The sequence below is a fragment of the Myotis davidii genome, unplaced genomic scaffold (genome assembly GCF_000327345.1).
Source record: "Myotis davidii unplaced genomic scaffold, ASM32734v1 scaffold851, whole genome shotgun sequence".
Lineage (NCBI taxonomy): Eukaryota > Metazoa > Chordata > Mammalia > Chiroptera > Vespertilionidae > Myotis > Myotis davidii.
The window spans coordinates 471953-480651 of record NW_006282653.1 but is presented as its reverse complement, the minus strand read 5'-3'; positions in this window follow the sequence as shown (position 1 = coordinate 480651).

The following is an 8699-nucleotide window of genomic DNA, read 5'->3' as shown; positions in this document are numbered from 1 at the left end:
TAAATCTGGAGGCAGTGCAAGTACCCATCCGTAGATGAGTGGATAAAAAAGAAGTGAAGAAGTGATGCGTTTACACAGTGGAATACTATACAGCTATAAAAGGCTCTCATACCTTCTGAGACAACATGGAGGGATCTGAAGAGTATTATGCTAAGCTAAATAAGCCACCAGAGAAAGACAAATATCACATGATCTCACTTATATGGGGAATCTAATGAACAAAATAAACTGACAAACAAAATAGATCCAGAGAATGGAAGCATGCGATAAACTGATGATTCTCAGAGAGAAGGGGAGGAGGGTGGGAAGGGTTTGTACAAAGAATTTATATGCATATGTGCAAAACCCATGGACATAGCCAATGCTGTGGTGAAGGCCTAGGGAGGGGGAAGGGAGCATCTATTAGGGAATATGGGGGGATATCTGTAATAATTTCAACAATAAAGATTAAAAAAATAAGCCATGGCATTTTCAAAGACTTCAACTAATTTATTTTGAGTGAAACTTCTGTTTTGGCAAAAAGTGAGATCACAAAAGAAGCCAGGAGACAGATCATAAAGACCCTTCTAGGGAAAGTTAAGCAATTTAGTCATTATTTTGCAGGTAGTAGATCCCCTGAGGGTTTACAATAATAAATATTTTAAGAGAAAATATATAAACAATTTGGAGACTAAATTAAGATAGGCAAATTGAAGTGGTGACATCTAAGAGAAAAGATTGGATACATATTAATGCCCTTTAGTCCAATTGGATTTGATGAACAAGGGGATTAAAGAAAATAAAAATAGCTCTCAGGTGACTGGCAAGGACAGTCACATGGATTTGAGTGGCATTATCTGAGAAAAATAAATATTGGATATTAATGGGCTTTTGTATTTAGTGTGCTTGTTGGTGGAATATGTTTATGAGTTATCTTTTAAATGATCATGTATTCAAACGTATTTATTGTGTATATTCTATATATCCTTACATAAATGGATAATTACTTCCAGTGACTGTGAGATATCTCAATAAATGTGGCAAAAATATACTCTGAACTCCATCCTGGACAGAAGTATGAAAATTTTTATTTTACCATAAATAAATGTATAAATATAGTACCACTTATAAATCATGTATAAATATGCTCCCATATATAAATCACGAGGTTAAAATGTGTTTTGTTGGAGAAAATATATCAATTATGGCAAGTGCATCTTAATTTAAATTTTTTGTTGATAAAGAAAAATAAATACATATGGATAAGAAGGGTGAGAAAGTTGAGTGGAAAACTATAAAAAGGGGGGCATATTTTGCATTCTATTCAAAGTTATCATTAATGTTGCTTTAATAAAAGCAAGTAAAGTAAACACTAATTAATTTTTAAACTTATAATTCAGGCAGATTTTGTAAAGTAGAAATAAGTCACAAAAATTCCAATGTGAAACGAGTCTAATATCCTTACGAATAAAAGCTTAAGTGGCTGTCACACTGTGATGCCCTCATGCCATCACATTATGGCTGCGTGCACAGCGGGCACACACAGATGGGAGGGGCTGGGCTTGCCGCTGCGTGCGCGGGCAACATGGACCCTGCCTGGGCGTCCCATCTCTGTGCAGTGAGGCCTGCCTGGGGGTCCTGCCTGCACATGGCGAAGCCTGCTGGGGGTCCTGGGGGTCCCGCCACGCAGCTCCACTTGGCACAGAGGCGGGACCCCCAGCTCCGGCCTACCTCTTTGGAGCAATCCATCAAGGAACCCCAGATGGGTGGGCGGGGTCTACCTCTTTGGGGCAATGGATCACGGGGCTCCAATCAATTGGCACAGGCCAGGCTGGGGGACCCCCCCCAAGTGCATGAATTTTGTGCACTGGGACTCTAGTTTAGTTATAAAAAAAACTGGATGCTTACATTAATTTAATACTATAGCACTTGAAGAACCCTAAGTAAATGATAATCATATTACCTGAAAGTAAGAAGAGATGCATTTCCCCAAACTTTTAATGATCTTATGATTTTAGGTATTATCATAAGAACCCCCCCAAATTTATGAAACAATTCTGAATAGTAATTACCTGTGGCATAGACCTAGAAATTCAGGCAGAGGGTAGAGCTAGGGGAAAGGAATTAACAGTGGGAGCTAGGGACTGCCATTGACTGGGTGTTTGGGAGGTGCTGGGTTTCAATGAAATGAAAATTCTTCCTTTTTCAATACAGGCTTTGGCTCACACTGGTAAGTACTACGCATTGCCCCGTGGGCATATTAACTGGCTTGGTACCCTGCATAGGATAATTTAATGAATAGAGAGAAATTAGTGAGCCTAGCAACACTTTTTTTCTCTGGCACACATGAGTTATTTTCTAAATGTTTGGAAATAGCAAATCCTTGATTACAGACCAAGAACATTCACCCTTCTAATGTTTAAATGCATGAATATTGTAATATGGAATTAATGTATCATTTCTGATTCACTTCATCTTATCACATCACAATGTTATAAGAACAGTGCCAGTGCCATTTTGGGGGCCAAATTGCTGTTGAGCTTTTCAAAAAAATCCTAAAATAACATTTTAACCAGATGTAAAAACAATTTGAAATCTACATAGTCTACGCTAGATGAAAACATGGATTTCTTAATTTCATATGGGCACCATACCACACATTTCTCTATAACGACAGGACATAATCTTGCCAATCAGTGCCAGCAATATTTCTCATAGTTTTAACATTTACAACTTGTATAATGACTATGTACACTATAGTCTCATTATACAATAAAAAATTTAGCTGTTTAAATTGCAAATATTTACCCCGATTTTTTCATGGATAAATTACTGTTTGAGATGTTGGCTCTTGACGACATCCATAAAATATCTCAGTGATTTGTGGTACATTTAGTGAAATGATTCATGCCAAGATACACAAATACTCGGAGAAATGGCATACCTTAGTTATTGGTAGGCAGCACTGTATATACAAGCAGGCTTAGGAAAAGATTCTATTCAAAAAAGTTCCCAAATTACATGCTCCAAATTGCTGATTCTCTATCTTCCCAACAATAGGTAAAGAAACTAGAGCAAATATGAATGTCAATAGTAATTATGTTAATATAGGGTAAAATATATGGTGAAAAATAGTAATTTTGAGCTAATCCCAGATAATGTCACTATCAGTGTACATAGATTAAATTATCTTGGTAAGATTTTTATAGGAAAAAGAAAGGACACAGTAAGTAGTGAGAACTATCCCTAATGCATTCATTCATTACCCATGCATTCATGCATTCATTCAACACTGGGCAGTCACTCATTTATTGATTGTGTGCAATGTGATTGTCAGTGTGCTTGTCAACAGAAAGACCAACTACATGCTAGTGGAAGGGACACATATATATGCGATGAATTAAAACAGTCTATGGTAGGATTTATGAGAAATTTTTGAAGCTTTAAGAAAGCAAATAATCAAACATCTTCATAAAAGATGACATTTTCACCAAAACTTGTGAAATTTGAGTAGATTACAGATGAGGATGTGTGGAAAGGTAAATCCACAAAAAGGAATAATGCCTGTAGCGGCTTTGGAAGTAACGCATACTGGAAGAGGCAGCATGCAAGCTCTTGATGAATTCATCACTGTCTAAATCCTGGCTATATCCCACCCATCTTGGAATGGCGGGTGATCTAATTTAGAGATGATATCTAGCAACATTATGTGTATGAAAGTATACAAGCTTGGACAGATAGATGATAGGTAAAAGGATGAATGCATACATAGATACATGCATAGATGTATGTGTGTGTGTTTATGTAAGTGTATACCTATACATACCTGCATATGTGATTTGTTTAACAGATTTTTTTTTAGTTTGGTAGATGCTCTAAATCAGTGGTTCTCAACCTTCCTAATGCCGTGACCCTTTAAAATGGTTCATCATGTTGTGGTGACCCCCAACCATAAAATTATTTTTGTTGCTACTTCATAACTGTAATTTTGCTACTGTTATGAATCTTAATGTAAATATCTGATATTCTATATGTGTTTTCCGTTGGTCATGACCCACAGGTTGAGAACCACTGCTCTAAATTATTATTTCCCTTGTTTGTCCTTTTTCTGATACTATCTAAACTCATTCATCTCCCTCCCCAGTTTCAGGCTCATTCAGATTTTCTTGGTTCCTTAGATTTCCTATATTCTTTCTTTAGATATGTTAATATATTTAATCCTTAAGAGTAAAATCCTGCTGGCCCTATATAGGCTTACAGTCCCTTTAAATTGAATTCCCTTTTTACATATTTATTTTATAGTTTAATCTCAGGATCAATTGTATTCCCCTCTTTTATTGATGCTTGGGGGATTTCTCATGTCTAACTTTGTGCCAATTAGAGCATGGTGATATAAAAATGCATTGTGTGTCTGAGGAATGAAGTTACAAACAATAAAGTAAAAGTACTGGGGGCAGGCGAGGTGGGGTAGAAGGAATTGGAATGGTAAATAATGACATTAAAAAGCTAAGATCTTTTGTCACAAACATTTGACACTACTGGATTTTGGACTTGGGACATGACAGGACTCTCCTGTAGGGCACAAAATATGGACAATTGCATTTATTATTTTTGTCAAAGCTCAAATCCTGATATCCAAGGTTTCCATGCACTTTGCCCTACAGAAGTTTATTATTTATCATGGTTGTCGTGTGACGATAAAGCTAAAAGTCATTGCTTATGTTACATTATTGCAATATTTTTTTACAACTTTAATATCTTATGTGTGCTCTTCTCCCCCACTTTGTTTCATAAGCATTAGAATCATTAAACATTTCACAATGAAATGTACCCACCTTAAAGATAATATTTGGTGGAATATAAATAACTTGAGGATCAGGTAGATAAAAATTGGTTTCATGTTGATTTTCAACATGTAGCTCAGACTATGACTTAATTAATAGTTAGTAATTATCTTTAAATAATTAATTTAAATTTGTGGATGAGAAGTCATGAATTTTTTTTCCCCAAAATAAACATTTGGTTGTTTTCTGGAAAACAAAAACACAAATATGTTAGTGTTTTTAGTCATAGTTCAGATTTATATAGATTAAGAATAGGCAAACAGAGTCATTCTGAACTTTTAAAACAAAGTATTTATATAAAAATAAAGAAGCAGCTTTAGGGGATGAAATTTGAGTCACTATATTTATTGCCACTTTTAGTAGATGGAAGGAAATTCAGGAACCAAATCACTGAAGGAAATTTGCCATACTTCCTTATTGATCTGATCAACATAATAAAAAAATCTCTGGCCCTAGCTGGCTTGGCTCAGTGGGTAGAGCATTGGCCTGAGAACTGAAATGTTCCAGGTTCGATTCTGGTCAAGGGCACCCAATCAGAAGAGTATGCAAATTAATCCAACAAAAATGGCCATTAAATTAGCATACTGCAGGTGGGGCGGGACAGCACAAGCCGACATCCAGGCCTCCCCTGTGTGACCCGGGGCGATGGGGTGGGACAGAACGAGCCACCGCCCGCCCTGCCACCATCGGAGTCTCCTGTGGATAAGCCAGCAAGTAGTTACCCCCCAAGGAGTCCCAGACTATGAGAGAGCACAGACTGGGCTGAGGGAACCTCCCTGCCTAGTACACAAATTTTTGTGCAACTGAAAAAATCTACAAATATTTATTCGATATAGTTTTACTAAATTTTACTTGAAAAGGCATATGATAAATAGATTCAGAACACACAAATCTATTATATTGAGAAATACAATTCTTGAGGCTGCAACATGTATTACCTACCATTAGTATTCAACATTCAGGCCAACGCAAGAACTGATAGAAAAACCTGCAGACACATACAGAATATTAGCATGATGGAAGAAAAAAGAGTATTTCTCCAAGTACAGTTAAAGTTAGGAAAGTACTTCAGTAAAAATATGATTGTAGGATTTTGTATTTATTCTTTTTTCAAAGACTTTTATAGTCACTCTTCACATTTATAAGAAAAAGGTGATTTCAATAACTGACAAAACTACAGACTCAGTCTGGGACCTTAGAAACGAAGCTGTTCCTTCTGCTTCTCACACAGGGACTAATGATAAAGCTTCTTAGGAGTCACTTCATTGACAATTTAGTTCATGATGTGCAAGGAAGGAGAGAAATCAACTCACTCTTCTATAACTATATTGACTCTTTAGTTCCTCCAGCAGCAAAAGCAACTTGCTCTTGTGTAGAGAAAATAGATTTATGGCTCAAAATAACAGCAATGACAGATACGTTGAGAACAAAAGTGTCAATTTCATATAGTTTCTTTTCGTTATAAAACTGCACTTATAGTCCATTTGATGCATTTTATTTTTCAGTCTTATAAAGAAAAATGCAAGATTCAGTAGTGTATCATTGAGACCTTGCAATTGCAGAATAAAAATAAAACATCTGCCCAAACTGCATTGTTTGAAAGTTATTTTCTCTGTGTCGGAGTTGCTCCCCAGATTTCAGTTTGTTACTTCAAAACTGAAAGAAAAGGCAAGGAGGAGAAAGTGGAGTTGTTTTGGTAGAAAGCGGGTTATTTATGTTTTTTTCTTTAAAACATCATTGAGTCATCTACTTTTATCCAATTTCTTTTTTCTTTTGAAAATTTAGAGCAAAATTTAAGTCTGTTTTGAGCATTAAATATGTGCCACTTATAACAAATTTAATACTCAATGATAATGAAGATAGAAATTGTTACACACCTTCCTAAGGAGATCATTTTGATGTATATTTGTTGCACACAGTAATTGCTTTATATTTTTCAAAAGCCTTTAAAAATCTTTATACTTTGATTTGATTGTTTATGTCTAAAAATATGTTCTAATGAAAATAGAAATGCAGATCGATATTTATTGAGTAAGCCTCATCAAGCAACCACATATAACAGTAAAAACATTAAATATCTAACTATCAAAGGACAATAAATTACATTATGATTAATCTATATAATTACTGGATTTTTTTTTTCTGAACTAGAGTCCCGGTGCATGAATTCGTGGATGGGTGGGGTCCAGCAGGCCCACCCTGATGGGGACACATCGGGCAGGGAAAGCCTTGGGGTAGAATGCTGGAAGCTATAGTTTTCAAACAGCTGGATCTAATTACACTGCAAGGATGATCAAAAGAAAACCCACAATAGAACTGTTTTGAATTTCATATGCCATGAGATGAAGTTGTTTATGTGTTGTTTGCAAACATATATCAAGATGGATGAGGGCTCTTTAATGATTTTTGCATTCTTCCCGGGGCTCTGCCCTCAGTTTCCCAATATGATCTTCATGTCTGTATGTTTAAAGGTTTTTCTGTTTTTGAATGTGCCTACCCTTTGCTGTTGCTACTGGCAGCCTGCAGGTCCTCATCGCCGCCCCTTTTAAAGAGAGATTGAAAGTTCACCTCATCTGCAAGGCACAATAATTTCACAAAATCTCCACCCAGCCTCTCTACAGTCCTCAGCAAAGGGCTGCCATGCTGTTAATGCTTAGGTCACCCTTTAACTAACTTGGAAGGTCTCCTGGGGCTGCGAGCCATGGAAGGAGAATTCCACACCTTGGCTGCAGTATTAGCAGAGCCCTCTGGAGACTCTGGTTGGGGACAGAAGAGACTGATAATTATTTTGTTGTGCTTTCATTAAATATACATGCACCAGGGAGCCAGGCAGTGATTAAGAGTGTTGGGGACCGACTGGGGGCAGGGCCAGCTGGGGTGAGGGGCCACAGGCGGTTTGGCAGCTGGCCATGCCCCTAATCGGGGTTGGGGGCACCCTCTGGGGCAGGACCGACTAGGATGAGGGGCCCCAGTCATTCTGGTTGTTCTGCTGTTTGGTTGTTGGGCTTTTATTATATGGGATAGGGTAACTAGTCTTATATAACTGCATACATTTATTTTCTCAATTTCCATTGTAATGGTAAATAAATCTTAATACCTATTTCAAATGGTTATTTAGACTCCTTCTCCTTCTTTATTATTATTATTATTATTATTGCTAAATAGCTAAGATTTCAACCACTTTGCCTATCAAATTTTTTTAAATAAAATAATTTCAACAAATTTTTTCAGTAACTCCTTGATTGCTAAAATTTAAGTGGCCTTTAATAATTCACTAATTCACTATATGAGATATATATATATATATGTGTGGGCAAAGAAAATTATATATATTCTATATAATAAAAGCCTAGGTGGTGCCACACCCTTATGCAACACCCTCAAATGACTCCCTAGCATGATGTCATCACAAGATGGCCACCGCAAGATGGTCAGCAGAGGAGGGCAGCTGTGGGCGATCAGGCCAGCAGGGAAGGGCAGTTAGAGGCAACCATGCTGGCAGGGGAGGGCAGTTGGGGGTGACCAGGCTGGCAGGGGAGGGCAGTAGGGAGGGACCAAGCCTGCAGGGGAGGGAAGTTGGGGGGACCAGGCCTGCAGGGGAGGGAAGTTCAGGGTGACCAGGAAAGGGCAGTTGGGTGCCATCAGGCCAGCAGGGGAGCAGTTAGGCATCAATCAGGCTGGCAGAAGAGCAGTTAGGGGGTTATCAGGCTGGCAGGCAGAAGTGGTTAGGGGCAATCAGGCAGGCAGAAGAGCAGTTAGGGGGTTATCAGGCTGGCAGGCAGAAGTGGTTAGGGGCAATCAGGCAGGCAGGCAGGTGAGTGGTTAGGAGCCAGCGATCCTGGATTGTGAGAGGGAGGTGCAACTGCCAGAAGGAGC